Source organism: Crinia signifera, chromosome 19 (assembly GCF_055691185.1).
Source record: "Crinia signifera chromosome 19, ASM5569118v1, whole genome shotgun sequence".
Lineage (NCBI taxonomy): Eukaryota > Metazoa > Chordata > Amphibia > Anura > Myobatrachidae > Crinia > Crinia signifera.
In genome coordinates, this window is record NC_139226.1 from 72,915,215 (window position 1) to 72,929,030 (window position 13,816).

Here is a 13,816-nt window from a genome sequence, read left to right on the forward strand (position 1 = left end):
ACACTGTTTAGCTGCCAAAAGCAGTTGGAATTGGGCCTAAACAGTGTGGTAAGTCATTAGGTGATGGCTATTGTGTCTTTTTGACCTCTTCCAAATGTCAGTGCTGGCAATAAAAAGAAAACGTTTCCAATTTAAATAGCTAGAGAATAAAAACAATTTGCCAGTAATGTGAAAAAACCTACGGTACCTGGGGTTCCCATGTGGTCTCCCACCCAAGTACTAACCAGGCCCAACACTGCTTAGCTTCCAAGATCAGACGAGATTGGGCCTATCCAATGTGGTATGGCTGTAGGTGAGACACGGGCACATTTTTTCCCTCTTCTACTTCTATCACCAGGTAAGCTAATAAAAAAGTTTCCTAACTGTATTGGCTTACTGAAAAAAATTATGTGTTGGTAATGTAAAAAGACCTAAAGGACATGATATTAGCAGGGGGTCTTAAATTAAACTACTAAAGAGGCTCAACACTGTTTAGCTGCCAAAAGCAGTTGGAATTGGGCCTAAACAGTGTGGTAAGTCTTTAGGTGATGGCTATTGTGTCTGTTTGACCTCTTCCAAATGTCTGTGCTGGCAATAAAAAGAAAAAGTTTCCAATTTAAATAGCCAGAGAATAAAAACAATTTGCCAGTAATGTGAAAAAACCTACAGCACCTGGTGTTCCCATGTGGTCTCCCAATCAAGTACTAACCAGGCCCAACACTGCTTAGCTTCCAAGATCAGACGAGATTGGGCCTATCCAATGTGGTATGGCTGTAGGTAAAATACAGGCACTTTTTTGCCCTCTTCTACTTCTATCACCAGGTAAGCTAATACAAAAGTTTCCTAACTGTATTGGCTTACTGAAAAAAATCATGTGTTGGTAATGTAAAAAGACCTACAGGACATGATATTAGCAGGGGGTCTTAAATTAAACTACTAAAGAGGCTCAACACTGTTTAGCTGCCAAAAGCAGTAGGAATTGGGCCTAAACAGTGTGGTAAGTCTTTAGGTGATGGCTATTGTGTCTGTTTGACCTCTTCCAAATGTCTGTACTGGCAATAAAAAGAAAAAGTTTCCAATTTAAATAGCTAGAGAATAAAAACAATTTGCCAGTAATGTGAAAAAACCTACAGCACCTAGTGTTCTCATGTGGTCTCCCACCCAAGTACTAACCAGGCCCAACACTGCTTAGCTTCCAAGATCAGACGAGATTGGGCCTATCCAATGTGGTATGGCTGTAGGTGAGATAAAGGTACTTTTTTGCCCTCTTCTACTTCTATCACCAGGTAAGCTAATACAAAAGTTTCCTAACTGTATTGGCTTACTGAAGAAAATCATGTGTTGGTAATGTAAAAAGACCTACAGGACATTATATTAGCAGGGGGTCTTAAATTAAACTACTAAAGAGGCTCAACACTGTTTAGCTGCCAAAAGCAGTTGGAATTGGGCCTAAACAGTGTGGTAAGTCTTTAGGTGATGGCTATTGTGTCTGTTTGACCTCTTCCAAATGTCTGTGCTGGCAATAAAAAGAAAAAGTTTCCAATTTAAATAGCTAGAGAATAAAAACAATTTGCCAGTAATGTGGAAAAAACCTACAGCACCTGGTGTTCCCATGTGGTCTCCCACCCAAGTACTAACCAGGCCCAACACTGTTTAGCTTCCAAGATCAGACGAGATTGGGCCTATCCAAAGTGGTATGGCTGTAGGTGAGATACAGTCCCTTTTTTGCCCTCTTCTACTTCTATCACCAGGTAAGCTAATAAAAAAGTTTCCTAACTGTATTGGATTACTAGAAAAAAATCATGTGTTGGTAATGTAAAAAGACCTACAGGACGTGATATTAGCAGGGGGTCTTCAACTACTAAAGAGGCTCAACACTGTTTAGCTGCCAAAAGCAGTTGGAATTGGGCCTAAACAGTGTGGTAAGTCTTTAGGTGATGGCTATTGAGTCTGTTTGACCTCTTCCAAATGTCAGTGCTGGCAATAAAAAGAAAAAGTTTCCAATTTAAATAGCTAGAGAATAAAAACAATTTGCCAGTAATGTGAAAAAACCTACAGCACCTGTTGTTCCCGTGTGGTCTCCCACCCAAGTACTAACCAGGTCCAACACTGCTTAGCTTCCAAGATCAGACGAGATTGGGCCTATCCAATGTGGTATGGCTGTAGGTGAGATACAGGCACTTTTTTGCCCTCTTCTACTTCTATCACCAGGTAAGCTAATACAAAAGTTTCCTAACTGTATTGGCTTACTGAAAAAAAATCATGTGTTGGTAATGTAAAAAGACCTACAGGACATTATATTAGCAGGGGTCTTAAATTAAACTACTAAAGAGGCTCAACACTGTTTAGCTGCCAAAAGCAGTTGGAATTGGGCCTAAACAGTGTGGTAAGTCATTAGGTGATGGCTATTGTGTCTGTTTGACCTCTTCCAAATGTCAGTGCTGGCAATAAAAAGAAAACGTTTCCAATTTAAATAGCTAGAGAATAAAAACAATTTGCCAGTAATGTGAAAAAACCTACGGTACCTGGGGTTCCCATGTGGTCTCCCACCCAAGTACTAACCAGGCCCAACACTGCTTAGCTTCCAAGATCAGACGAGATTGGGCCTATCCAATGTGGTATGGCTGTAGGTGAGACACGGGCACTTTTTTTCCCTCTTCTACTTCTATCACCAGGTAAGCTAATAAAAAAGTTTCCTAACTGTATTGGCTTACTGAAAAAAATTATGTGTTGGTAATGTAAAAAGACCTAAAGGACATGATATTAGCAGGGGGTCTTAAATTAAACTACTAAAGAGGCTCAACACTGTTTAGCTGCCAAAAGCAGTTGGAATTGGGCCTAAACAGTGTGGTAAGTCTTTAGGTGATGGCTATTGTGTCTGTTTGACCTCTTCCAAATGTCTGTGCTGGCAATAAAAAGAAAAAGTTTCCAATTTAAATAGCCAGAGAATAAAAACAATTTGCCAGTAATGTGAAAAAACCTACAGCACCTGGTGTTCCCATGTGGTCTCCCAATCAAGTACTAACCAGGCCCAACACTGCTTAGCTTCCAAGATCAGACGAGATTGGGCCTATCCAATGTGGTATGGCTGTAGGTAAAATACAGGCACTTTTTTGCCCTCTTCTACTTCTATCACCAGGTAAGCTAATACAAAAGTTTCCTAACTGTATTGGCTTACTGAAAAAAATCATGTGTTGGTAATGTAAAAAGACCTACAGGACATGATATTAGCAGGGGGTCTTAAATTAAACTACTAAAGAGGCTCAACACTGTTTAGCTGCCAAAAGCAGTTGGAATTGGGCCTAAACAGTGTGGTAAGTCTTTAGGTGATGGCTATTGTGTCTGTTTGACCTCTTCCAAATGTCTGTACTGGCAATAAAAAGAAAAAGTTTCCAATTTAAATAGCTAGGGAATAAAAACAATTTGCCAGTAAGGTGAAAAAACCTACAGCACCTGGTGTTCCCATGTGGTCTCCCACCCAAGTACTAACCAGGCCCAACACTGCTTAGCTTCCAAGATCAGACTAGATTGGGCCTATCCAATGTGGTATGGCTGTAGGTGAGATACAAGCAGTTTTTTGCCCTCTTCTACTTCTATCACCAGGTAAGCTAATAAAAAAGTTTCCTAACTGTATTGGCTTACTAGAAAAAAATCATGTGTTGGTAATGTAAAAAGACCTACAGGACATGATATTAGCAGGGGGTCTTAAATTAAACTACTAAAGAGGCTCAACACTGTTTAGCTGCCAAAAGCAGTAGGAATTGGGCCTAAACAGTGTGGTAAGTCTTTAGGTGATGGCTATTGTGTCTGTTTGACCTCTTCCAAATGTCTGTACTGGCAATAAAAAGAAAAAGTTTCCAATTTACATAGCTAGAGAATAAAAACAATTTGCCAGTAATGTGAAAAAACCTACAGCACCTGGTGTTCTCATGTGGTCTCCCACCAAAGTACTAACCAGGCCCAACACTGCTTAGCTTCCAAGATCAGACGAGATTGGGCCTATCCAATGTGGTATGGCTGTAGGTGAGACACGGGCACTTTTTTTCCCTCTTCTACTTCTATCACCAGGTAAGCTAATAAAAAAGTTTCCTAACTGTATTGGCTTACTGAAAAAAATTATGTGTTGGTAATGTAAAAAGACCTAAAGGACATGATATTAGCAGGGGGTCTTAAATTAAACTACTAAAGAGGCTCAACACTGTTTAGCTGCCAAAAGCAGTTGGAATTGGGCCTAAACAGTGTGGTAAGTCTTTAGGTGATGGCTATTGTGTCTGTTTGACCTCTTCCAAATGTCTGTGCTGGCAATAAAAAGAAAAAGTTTCCAATTTAAATAGCCAGAGAATAAAAACAATTTGCCAGTAATGTGAAAAAACCTACAGCACCTGGTGTTCCCATGTGGTCTCCCAATCAAGTACTAACCAGGCCCAACACTGCTTAGCTTCCAAGATCAGACGAGATTGGGCCTATCCAATGTGGTATGGCTGTAGGTAAAATACAGGCACTTTTTTGCCCTCTTCTACTTCTATCACCAGGTAAGCTAATACAAAAGTTTCCTAACTGTATTGGCTTACTGAAAAAAATCATGTGTTGGTAATGTAAAAAGACCTACAGGACATGATATTAGCAGGGGGTCTTAAATTAAACTACTAAAGAGGCTCAACACTGTTTAGCTGCCAAAAGCAGTTGGAATTGGGCCTAAACAGTGTGGTAAGTCTTTAGGTGATGGCTATTGTGTCTGTTTGACCTCTTCCAAATGTCTGTACTGGCAATAAAAAGAAAAAGTTTCCAATTTAAATAGCTAGGGAATAAAAACAATTTGCCAGTAAGGTGAAAAAACCTACAGCACCTGGTGTTCCCATGTGGTCTCCCACCCAAGTACTAACCAGGCCCAACACTGCTTAGCTTCCAAGATCAGACTAGATTGGGCCTATCCAATGTGGTATGGCTGTAGGTGAGATACAAGCAGTTTTTTGCCCTCTTCTACTTCTATCACCAGGTAAGCTAATAAAAAAGTTTCCTAACTGTATTGGCTTACTAGAAAAAAATCATGTGTTGGTAATGTAAAAAGACCTACAGGACATGATATTAGCAGGGGGTCTTAAATTAAACTACTAAAGAGGCTCAACACTGTTTAGCTGCCAAAAGCAGTAGGAATTGGGCCTAAACAGTGTGGTAAGTCTTTAGGTGATGGCTATTGTGTCTGTTTGACCTCTTCCAAATGTCTGTACTGGCAATAAAAAGAAAAAGTTTCCAATTTACATAGCTAGAGAATAAAAACAATTTGCCAGTAATGTGAAAAAACCTACAGCACCTGGTGTTCTCATGTGGTCTCCCACCAAAGTACTAACCAGGCCCAACACTGCTTAGCATCCAAGATCAGATGAGATTGGGCCTATCCAATGTAGTATGGCTGTAGGTGAGATAAAGGTACTTTTTTGCCCTCTTCTACTTCTATCACCAGGTAAGCTAATACAAAAGTTTCCTAACTGTATTGGCTTACTGAAAAAAATCATGTGTTGGTAATGTAAAAAGACCTACAGGACATGATATTAGCAGGGGGTCTTAAATTAAACTACTAAAGAGGCTCAACACTGTTTAGCTGCCAAAAGCAGTTGGAATTGGGCCTAAACAGTGTGGTAAGTCTTTAGGTGATGGCTATTGTGTCTGTTTGACCTCTTCCAAATGTCTGTGCTGGCAATAAAAAGAAAAAGTTTCCAATTTAAATAGCTAGAGAATAAAAACAATTTGCCAGTAATGTGGAAAAAACCTACAGCACCTGGTGTTCCCATGTGGTCTCCCACCCAAGTACTAACCAGGCCGAACACTGTTTAGCTTCCAAGATCAGACGAGATTGGGCCTATCCAAAGTGGTATGGCTGCAGGTGAGATACAGTCCCTTTTTTGCCCTCTTCTACTTCTATCACCAGGTAAGCTAATAAAAAAGTTTCCTAACTGTATTGGATTACTAGAAAAAAATCATGTGTTGGTAATGTAAAAAGACCTACAGGACGTGATATTAGCAGGGGGTCTTCAACTACTAAAGAGGCTCAACACTGTTTAGCTGCCAAAAGCAGTTGGAATTGGGCCTAAACAGTGTGGTAAGTCTTTAGGTGATGGCTATTGAGTCTGTTTGACCTCTTCCAAATGTCAGTGCTGGCAATAAAAAGAAAAAGTTTCCAATTTAAATAGCTAGAGAATAAAAACAATTTGCCAGTAATGTGAAAAAACCTACAGCACCTGGTGTTCCCATGTGGTCTTCCACCTAAGTACTAACCAGGCCCAACACTGCTTAGCTTCCAAGATCAGACGAGATTGGGCCTATCCAATGTGGTATGGCTGTAGGTGAGATACAGGCACTTTTTTGCCATCCTCTACTTCTATCACCAGGTAAGCTAATAAAAACGTTTCCTAACTGTATTGGCTTACTGAAAAAAATCATGAGTTGGTAATGTAAAAAGACCTACAGGACATGTTATTAGCAGGGGGTCTTAAATTAAACTACTAAAGAGGCTCAACACTGTTTAGCTGCCAAAAGCAGTTGGAATTGGGCCTTAACAGTGTGGTAAGTCTTTAGGTGATGGCTATTGTGTCTGTTTGACCTCTTCCAAATGTCTGTGCTGGCAATAAAAAGAAAAAGTTTCCAATTTAAATAGCTAGAGAATAATAACAATTTGCCAGTTATGTGAAAAAACCTACAGCACCTGGTGTTCCCATGTGGTCTCCCACCCAAGTACTAACCAGGCCCAACACTGCTTAGCTTCTAAGATCAGGCGAGATTGGGCCTATCCAATGTGGTATGGCTGTAGGTGAGATACAAGCACTTTTTTGCCCTCTTCTACTTCTATAACCAGGTAAGCTAATTAAAAAGTTTCCCAACTGTATTGTCTTACTGAAAAAAATCATGTGTTGGTAATGTAAAAAGACCTACAGGACATGATATTAGCAGGGGGTCTTAAATTAAACTACTAAAGAGGCTCAACACTGTTTAGCTGCCAAAAGCAGTTGGAATTGGGCCTAAACAGTGTGGTAAGTCTTTAGGTGATGGTTATTGTGTCTGTTTGACCTCTTCCAAATGTCTGTGCTGGTAATCAAAAGAAAAAGTTTCCAATTTAAATAGCTAGAGAATAAAAACAATTTGCCAGTAATGTGAAAAAACCTACAGCAACTGGTGTTCCCAAGTGGTCTCCCACCTAAGTACTAACAAGGCCCAACACTGCTTAGCTTCCAAGATCAGACGAGATTGGGCCTATCCAACGTGGTATGGCTGTAGGTGAGATACAAGGACTTTTTTTGCCCTCTTCTACTGCTATCACCAGGTAAGCTAATAAAAAAGTTTCCTAACTGTATTGGCTTACTGAAAATAATCATGTTTTGGTAATGTAAAAAGACCTAGAGGACATTATATTAGCAGGGGGTCTTAAATTAAACTACTAAAGAGGCTCAACACTGTTTAGCTGCCAAAAGCAGTTGGAATTGGGCCTTAACAGTGTGGTAAGTCTTTAGGTGATGGCTATTGTGTCTGTTTGACCTCTTCCAAATGTCTGTGCTGGCAATAAAAAGAAAAAGTTTCCAATTTAAATAGCTAGAGAATAATAACAATTTGCCAGTAATGTGAAAAAAACCTACAGCACCTGGTGTTCCCATGTGGTCTCCCACCCAAGTACTAACCAGGCCCAACACTGCTTAGCTTCCAAGATCAGACGAGATTGGGACTATCCAATGTTGTATGGCTGTAGGTGAGATACATGCACTTTTTTCCCCTCTTCTACTTCTATCACCAGGTAAGCTAATAAAAAAGTTTCCTAACTGTATTGGCTTACTGAAAAAAATCATGTGTTGGTAATGTAAAAAGACCTACAGGACATGTTATTAGCAGGGGGTCTTAAATTAAACTACTAAAGAGGCTCAACACTGTTTAGCTGCCAAAAGCAGTTGGAATTGGGCCTAAACAGTATGGTAAGTCTTTAGGTGATGGCTATTGTGTCTGTTTGACCTCTTCCAAATGTCAGTGCTGGCAATAAAAAGAAAAAATTTCCAATTTAAATAGCTAGAGAATAAAAACAATTTGCCAGTAATGTGAAAAAACCTACAGCACCTGGTGTTCCCATGTGGTCTCCCACCCAAGTACTAACCAGGCCCAACACTGCTTAGCTTCCAAGATCAGACGAGATTGGGCCTATCCAATGTGGTATGGCTGTAGGTGAGACCCAAGCACTTTTTTGCCCTCTTCTACTTCTATAACCGTTTAAGCTAATAAAAAAGTTTCCCAACTGTATTGTCTTACTGAAAAAAATCATGAGTTGGTAATGTAAAAAGACCTACAGGACATGTTATTAGCAGGGGGTCTTAAATTAAACTACTAAAGAGGCTCAACACTGTTCAGCTGCCAAAAGCAGTTGGAATTGGGCCTTAACAGTGTGGTAAGTCTTTAGGTGATGGCTATTGTGTCTGTTTGACCTCTTCCAAATGTCTGTGCTGGCAATAAAAAGAAAAAGTTTCCAATTTAAATAGCTAGAGAATAATAACAATTTGCCAGTAATGTGAAAAAACCTACAGCACCTGGTGTTCCCATGTGGTCTCCCACCCAAGTACTAACCAGGCCCAACACTGCTTAGCTTCCAAGATCAGGCGAGATTGGGCCTATCCAATGTGGTACGGCTGTAGGTGAAATACAAGCACTTTTTTGCCCTCTTCTACTTCTATAACCAGGTAAGCTAATTAAAAAGTTTCCCAACTGTATTGTCTTACTGAAAAAAATCATGTGTTGGTAATGTAAAAAGACCTACAGGACATGATATTAGCAGGGGGTCTTAAATTAAACTACTAAAGAGGCTCAACACTGTTTAGCTGCCAAAAGCAGTTGGAATTGGGCCTAAACAGTGTGGTAAGTCTTTAGGTGATGGCTATTGTGTCTGTTTGACCTCTTCCAAATGTCTGTGCTGGTAATAAAAAGAAAAAGTTTCCAATTTAAATAGCTAGAGAATAAAAACAATTTGCCAGTAATGTGAAAAAACCTACAGCAACTGGTGTTCCCAAGTGGTCTCCCACCCAAGTACTAACAAGGCCCAACACTGCTTAGCTTCTAAGATCAGACGAGATTGGGCCTATCCAACGTGGTATGGCTGTAGGTGAGATACAAGGACTTTTTTTGCCCTCTTCTACTGCTATCACCAGGTAAGCTAATAAAAAAGTTTCCTAACTGTATTGGCTTACTAAAAATAATCATGTTTTGGTAATGTAAAAAGACCTAGAGGACATTATATTAGCAGGGGGTCTTAAATTAAACTACTAAAGAGGCTCAACACTGTTTATCTGCCAAAAGCAGTTGGAATTGGGCCTAAACAGTGTGGTAAGTCTTTAGGTGATGGCTATTGTGTCTGTTTGACCTCTTCCAAATGTCAGTGCTGGCAATAAAAAGAAAAAGTTTCCAATTTAAATAGCTAGAGAATAAAAACAATTTGCCAGTAATGTGAAAAAACCTACAGCACCTGGTGTTCCCATGTGGTCTTCCACCCAAGTACTAACCAGGCACAACACTGCTTAGCTTCCAAGATCAGACGAGATTGGGCCTATCCAATGTGGTATGGCTGTAGGTGAGATACAGGCACTTTTTTGCCATCCTCTACTTCTATCACCAGGTAAGCTAATAAAAAAGTTTCCTAACTGTATTGGCTTACTGAAAAAAATCATGAGTTGGTAATGTAAAAAGACCTACAGGACATGGTATTAGCAGGGGGTCTTAAATTAAACTACTAAAGAGGCTCAACACTGTTTAGCTGCCAAAAGCAGTTGGAATTGGGCCTTAACAGTGTGGTAAGTCTTTAGGTGATGGCTATTGTGTCTGTTTGACCTCTTCCAAATGTCTGTGCTGGCAATGAAAAGAAAAAGTTTCCAATTTAAATAGCTAGAGAATAAAAACAATTTGCCAGTAATGTGAAAAAACCTACAGCACCTGGTGTTCCCATGTGGTCTCCCACCCAAGTACTAACCAGGCCCAACACTGCTTAGCTTCCAAGATCAGACGAGATTGGGCCTATCCAATGTGGTATGGCTGTAGGTGAGATACAGGCACTTTTTTGCTCTCTTCTACTTCTATCACCATGTAAGCTAATAAAAAAGTTTCCTAACTGTAATGGCTTACTGAAAAAATCATGTGTTGGTAATGTAAAAAGACATACATGACATGATATTAGCAGGGGGTCTTAAATTAAACTACTAAAGAGGCTCAACACTGTTTAGCTGCCAAAAGCAGTTGGAATTGGGCCTAAACAGTGTGGTAAGTCTTTAGGTGATGGCTATTGTGTCTGTTTGACCTCTTCCAAATGTCTGTAATGGCAATAAAAAGAAAAAGTTTCCAATTTAAATAGCTAGAGAATAAAAACAATTTGCCAGTAATGTGAAAAAACCTACAGCACCTGGTGTTCCCATGTGGTCTCCCACCCAAGTACTAACCAGGCCCAACACTGCTTAGCTTCCAAGATCAGACGAGATTGGGCCTATCCAATGTGGTATGGCTGTAGGTGAGATACAGGCACTTTTTTGCTCTCTTCTACTTCTATCACCATGTAAGCTAATAAAAAAGTTTCCTAACTGTAATGGCTTACTGAAAAAAATCATGTGTTGGTAATGTAAAAAGACCTACATGACATGATATTAGCAGGGGGTCTTAAATTAAACTACTAAAGAGGCTCAACACTGTTTAGCTGCCAAAAGCAGTTGGAATTGGGCCTAAACAGTGTGGTAAGTCTTTAGGTGATGGCTATTGTGTCTGTTTGACCTCTTCCAAATGTCTGTAATGGCAATAAAAAGAAAAAGTTTCCAATTTAAATAGCTAGAGAATAAAAACAATTTGCCACTAATGTGAAAAAACCTACAGCACCTGGTGTTCCCATGTGGTCTCCCACCCAAATACTAACCAGGCCCAACACTGCTTAGCTTTAAAGATCAGACGAGATTGGGCCTATCCAATGTGGTATGGCTGTAGGTGAGATACAGGCACTTTTTTGCCCTCTTCTACTTCTATCACCAGGTAAGCTAATAAAAAAGTTTCCTAACTGTATTGGCTTACTGAAAAAAATCATGTGTTGGTAATATAAAAGACCTACCGGACATTATATTAGCAGGGGGTCTTAAATTAAACTACTAAAGAGGCTCAACACTGTTTAGCTGCCAAAAGCAGTTGGAATTGGGCCTAAACAGTGTGGTAAGTCTTTAGGTGATGGCTATTGTGTCTGTTTGACCTCTTCCAAATGTCAGTGCTGGCAATAAAAAGAAAAAGTTTCCAATTTAAATAGCTAGAGAATAAAAACAATTTGCCAGTAATGTGAAAAAACCTAGAGCACCTGGTGTTCCTATGTGGTTTCCCACCCAAGTACTAACCAGGCCCAACACTGCTTAGCTTCCAAGATCAGACGAGATTGGGCCTATCCAATGTGGTATGGCTGTAGGTGAGATACACACACTTTTTTGCCCTCTTCTACTTCTATCACCAGGTAAGCTAATACAAAAGTTTCCTAACTGTATTGGCTTACTGAAAAAAATCATGTGTTGGTAATGTAAAAAGACCTACAGGACATGATATTAGCAGGGGGTCTTAAATTAAACTACTAAAGAGGCTCAACACTGTTTAGCTGCCAAAAGCAGTTGGAATTGGGCCTAAACAGTGTGGTAAGTCTTTAGGTGATGGCTATTGTGTCTGTTTGACCTCTTCCAAATGTCAGTGCTGGCAATAAAAAGAAAAAGTTTCCAATTTAAATAGCTAGAGAATAAAAACAATTTGCCAGTAATGTGAAAAAACCTACAGCACCTAGTGTTCCCATGTGGTCTCCCACCCAAGTACTAACCAGGCCCAACACTGCTTAGCTTCCAAGATCAGACGAGATTGGGCCTATCCAATGTGGTATGGCTGTAGGTTAGAATAGGCACTTGTTTGCCCTCTTCTACTTCTATCACCAGGTAAGCTAATAAAAAAGTTTCCTAACTGTATTGGCTTACTGAAAAAAATCATGAGTTGGTAATGTAAAAAGACCTACAGGACATGTTATTAGCAGGGGGTCTTAAATTAAACTACTATAGAGGCTCAACACTGTTTAGCTGCCAAAAGCAGTTGGAATTGGGCCTTAACAGTGTGGTAAGTCTTTAGGTGATGGCTATTGTGTCTGTTTGACCTCTTCCAAATGTCTGTGCTGGCAATAAAAAGAAAAAGTTTCCAATTTAAATAGCTAGAGAATAATAACAATTTGCCAGTAATGTGAAAAAACCTACAGCACCTGGTGTTCCCGTGTGGTCTCCCACCCAAGTACTAACCAGGCCCAACACTGCTTAGCTTCCAAGATCAGACGAGATTGGGACTATCCAATGTGGTATGGCTGTAGGTGAGATACAGGCACTTTTTTGCCCTCTTCTACTTCTATCACCAGGTAAGCTAATAAAAAAGTTTCCTAACTGTATTGGCTTACTGAAAAAAATCATGTGTTGGTAATGTAAAAAGACCTACAGGACATGTTATTAGCAGGGGGTCTTAAATTAAACTACTAAAGAGGCTCAACACTGTTTAGCTGCCAAAAGCAGTTGGAATTGGGCCTAAACAGTATGGTAAGTCTTTAGGTGATGGCTATTGTGTCTGTTTGACCTCTTCCAAATGTCAGTTCTGGCAATAAAAAGAAAAAATGTCTTATTTAAATAGCTAGAGAATAAAAACAATTTGCCAGTAATGTGAAAAAACCTACAGCACCTGGTGTTCCCATGTGGTCTCCCACCCAAGTACTAACCAGGCCCAACACTGCTTAGCTTCCAAGATCAGATGAGATTGGGCCTATCCAATGTGGTATGGCTGTAGGTGAGATACAAGCACTTTTTTGCCCTCTTCTACTTCTATAACCAGGTAAGCTAATAAAAAAGTTTCCCAACTGTATTGTCTTACTGATAAAAATCATGTGTTGGTAATGTAAAAAGACCTACAGGACATGATATTAGCAGGGGGTCTTAAATTAAACTACTAAAGAGGCTCAACACTGTTTAGCTGCCAAAAGCAGTTGGAATTGGGCCTAAACAGTGTGGTAAGTCTTTAGGTGATGGCTATTGTGTCTGTTTGACCGCTTCCAAATGTCTGTACTGGCAATAAAAAGAAAAAGTTTCCAATTTAAATAGCTAGAGAATAAAAACAATTTGCCAGTAATGTGAAAAAACCTACAGCACCTGGTGTTCCCATGTGGTCTCCCACCCAAGTACTAACCAGGCCCAACACTGCTTAGCTTCCAAGATCAGACGAGATTGGGCCTATCCAATGTGGTATGGCTGTAAGTGAGATACAGGCACTTTTTTGTCCTCTTCTACTTCTATCACCAGGTAAGCTAATAAAAAAGTTTCCTAACTGTATTGGCTTACTGAAAAAAATCATGTGTTGGTAATGTAAAAAGACCTACAGGGCATTATATTAGCAGGGGGTCTTAAATTAAACTACTAAAGAGGCTCAGCACTGTTTAGCTGCCAAAAGCAGTTGGAATTGGGTCTAAACAGTGTGGTAAGTCTTTAGGTGATGGCTATTGTGTCTGTTTGACCTCTTCCAAATGTCAGTGCTGGCAATAAAAAGAAAAAGTTTCCAATTTAAATAGCTAGAGAATAAAAACAATTTGCCAGTAATGTGAAAAAACCTAGAGCACCTGGTGTTCCCATGTGGTTTCCCACCCAAGTACTAACCAGGCCCAACACTGCTTAGCTTCCAAGATCAGACGAGATTGGGCCTATCCAATGTGGTATGGCTGTAGGTGAGATACACACACTTTTTTGCCCTCTTCTACTTCTATCACCAGGTAAGCTAATACAAAAGTTTCCTAACT

At 39.9% G+C, this 13,816-nt stretch overlaps 24 non-coding genes and 6 pseudogenes across 24 annotated transcripts; all 30 read right to left on the reverse strand.

The window, feature by feature from the left end:
* Positions 1–175: 175 nt before the first annotated feature.
* On the reverse strand, positions 176–294 carry LOC146043647 (5S ribosomal RNA). The gene has a single exon (XR_014464638.1). It is a non-coding gene; the product is annotated as a 5S ribosomal RNA (ribosomal RNA).
* Positions 295–639: 345 nt separating this feature from the next.
* On the reverse strand, positions 640–758 carry LOC146044857 (5S ribosomal RNA). Its single transcript, XR_014465293.1, has one exon. It is a non-coding gene; the product is annotated as a 5S ribosomal RNA (ribosomal RNA).
* A 345-nt stretch (positions 759–1,103) lies between these two features.
* LOC146043205 (5S ribosomal RNA) lies at positions 1,104–1,222 on the reverse strand. The gene has a single exon (XR_014464198.1). It is a non-coding gene; the product is annotated as a 5S ribosomal RNA (ribosomal RNA).
* A 346-nt stretch (positions 1,223–1,568) lies between these two features.
* On the reverse strand, positions 1,569–1,687 carry LOC146043194 (5S ribosomal RNA). The gene has a single exon (XR_014464187.1). It is a non-coding gene; the product is annotated as a 5S ribosomal RNA (ribosomal RNA).
* A 341-nt stretch (positions 1,688–2,028) lies between these two features.
* Positions 2,029–2,147, reverse strand: LOC146043574 (5S ribosomal RNA). Its single transcript, XR_014464566.1, has one exon. It is a non-coding gene; the product is annotated as a 5S ribosomal RNA (ribosomal RNA).
* A 345-nt stretch (positions 2,148–2,492) lies between these two features.
* LOC146043648 (5S ribosomal RNA) lies at positions 2,493–2,611 on the reverse strand. The gene has a single exon (XR_014464639.1). It is a non-coding gene; the product is annotated as a 5S ribosomal RNA (ribosomal RNA).
* A 345-nt stretch (positions 2,612–2,956) lies between these two features.
* On the reverse strand, positions 2,957–3,075 carry LOC146044858 (5S ribosomal RNA). The gene has a single exon (XR_014465294.1). It is a non-coding gene; the product is annotated as a 5S ribosomal RNA (ribosomal RNA).
* Positions 3,076–3,420: 345 nt separating this feature from the next.
* Positions 3,421–3,539, reverse strand: LOC146043344 (5S ribosomal RNA). Its single transcript, XR_014464338.1, has one exon. It is a non-coding gene; the product is annotated as a 5S ribosomal RNA (ribosomal RNA).
* Positions 3,540–3,885: 346 nt separating this feature from the next.
* Positions 3,886–4,004, reverse strand: LOC146044711 (5S ribosomal RNA). The gene has a single exon (XR_014465148.1). It is a non-coding gene; the product is annotated as a 5S ribosomal RNA (ribosomal RNA).
* A 345-nt stretch (positions 4,005–4,349) lies between these two features.
* On the reverse strand, positions 4,350–4,468 carry LOC146044859 (5S ribosomal RNA). Its single transcript, XR_014465295.1, has one exon. It is a non-coding gene; the product is annotated as a 5S ribosomal RNA (ribosomal RNA).
* Positions 4,469–4,813: 345 nt separating this feature from the next.
* Positions 4,814–4,932, reverse strand: LOC146043345 (5S ribosomal RNA). Its single transcript, XR_014464339.1, has one exon. It is a non-coding gene; the product is annotated as a 5S ribosomal RNA (ribosomal RNA).
* A 346-nt stretch (positions 4,933–5,278) lies between these two features.
* Positions 5,279–5,397, reverse strand: LOC146043545 (5S ribosomal RNA). Its single transcript, XR_014464537.1, has one exon. It is a non-coding gene; the product is annotated as a 5S ribosomal RNA (ribosomal RNA).
* Positions 5,398–5,743: 346 nt separating this feature from the next.
* LOC146044055 (5S ribosomal RNA) lies at positions 5,744–5,862 on the reverse strand (annotated as a pseudogene).
* Positions 5,863–6,203: 341 nt separating this feature from the next.
* LOC146043267 (5S ribosomal RNA) lies at positions 6,204–6,322 on the reverse strand. Its single transcript, XR_014464261.1, has one exon. It is a non-coding gene; the product is annotated as a 5S ribosomal RNA (ribosomal RNA).
* Positions 6,323–6,667: 345 nt separating this feature from the next.
* LOC146043747 (5S ribosomal RNA) lies at positions 6,668–6,786 on the reverse strand. Its single transcript, XR_014464738.1, has one exon. It is a non-coding gene; the product is annotated as a 5S ribosomal RNA (ribosomal RNA).
* A 345-nt stretch (positions 6,787–7,131) lies between these two features.
* Positions 7,132–7,250, reverse strand: LOC146044178 (5S ribosomal RNA; annotated as a pseudogene).
* Positions 7,251–7,597: 347 nt separating this feature from the next.
* On the reverse strand, positions 7,598–7,716 carry LOC146043477 (5S ribosomal RNA). The gene has a single exon (XR_014464470.1). It is a non-coding gene; the product is annotated as a 5S ribosomal RNA (ribosomal RNA).
* Positions 7,717–8,061: 345 nt separating this feature from the next.
* LOC146043314 (5S ribosomal RNA) lies at positions 8,062–8,180 on the reverse strand. The gene has a single exon (XR_014464307.1). It is a non-coding gene; the product is annotated as a 5S ribosomal RNA (ribosomal RNA).
* Positions 8,181–8,525: 345 nt separating this feature from the next.
* LOC146043637 (5S ribosomal RNA) lies at positions 8,526–8,644 on the reverse strand. Its single transcript, XR_014464628.1, has one exon. It is a non-coding gene; the product is annotated as a 5S ribosomal RNA (ribosomal RNA).
* Positions 8,645–8,989: 345 nt separating this feature from the next.
* LOC146044253 (5S ribosomal RNA) lies at positions 8,990–9,108 on the reverse strand (annotated as a pseudogene).
* A 346-nt stretch (positions 9,109–9,454) lies between these two features.
* Positions 9,455–9,573, reverse strand: LOC146043795 (5S ribosomal RNA; annotated as a pseudogene).
* Positions 9,574–9,918: 345 nt separating this feature from the next.
* Positions 9,919–10,037, reverse strand: LOC146043326 (5S ribosomal RNA). Its single transcript, XR_014464319.1, has one exon. It is a non-coding gene; the product is annotated as a 5S ribosomal RNA (ribosomal RNA).
* Positions 10,038–10,381: 344 nt separating this feature from the next.
* Positions 10,382–10,500, reverse strand: LOC146043339 (5S ribosomal RNA). Its single transcript, XR_014464332.1, has one exon. It is a non-coding gene; the product is annotated as a 5S ribosomal RNA (ribosomal RNA).
* Positions 10,501–10,845: 345 nt separating this feature from the next.
* LOC146043995 (5S ribosomal RNA) lies at positions 10,846–10,964 on the reverse strand (annotated as a pseudogene).
* Positions 10,965–11,308: 344 nt separating this feature from the next.
* On the reverse strand, positions 11,309–11,427 carry LOC146043969 (5S ribosomal RNA; annotated as a pseudogene).
* Positions 11,428–11,772: 345 nt separating this feature from the next.
* On the reverse strand, positions 11,773–11,891 carry LOC146044869 (5S ribosomal RNA). Its single transcript, XR_014465305.1, has one exon. It is a non-coding gene; the product is annotated as a 5S ribosomal RNA (ribosomal RNA).
* A 344-nt stretch (positions 11,892–12,235) lies between these two features.
* Positions 12,236–12,354, reverse strand: LOC146044698 (5S ribosomal RNA). The gene has a single exon (XR_014465135.1). It is a non-coding gene; the product is annotated as a 5S ribosomal RNA (ribosomal RNA).
* A 345-nt stretch (positions 12,355–12,699) lies between these two features.
* On the reverse strand, positions 12,700–12,818 carry LOC146044420 (5S ribosomal RNA). The gene has a single exon (XR_014464909.1). It is a non-coding gene; the product is annotated as a 5S ribosomal RNA (ribosomal RNA).
* Positions 12,819–13,163: 345 nt separating this feature from the next.
* Positions 13,164–13,282, reverse strand: LOC146044716 (5S ribosomal RNA). Its single transcript, XR_014465152.1, has one exon. It is a non-coding gene; the product is annotated as a 5S ribosomal RNA (ribosomal RNA).
* A 345-nt stretch (positions 13,283–13,627) lies between these two features.
* On the reverse strand, positions 13,628–13,746 carry LOC146043736 (5S ribosomal RNA). Its single transcript, XR_014464727.1, has one exon. It is a non-coding gene; the product is annotated as a 5S ribosomal RNA (ribosomal RNA).
* Positions 13,747–13,816: the final 70 nt, after the last annotated feature.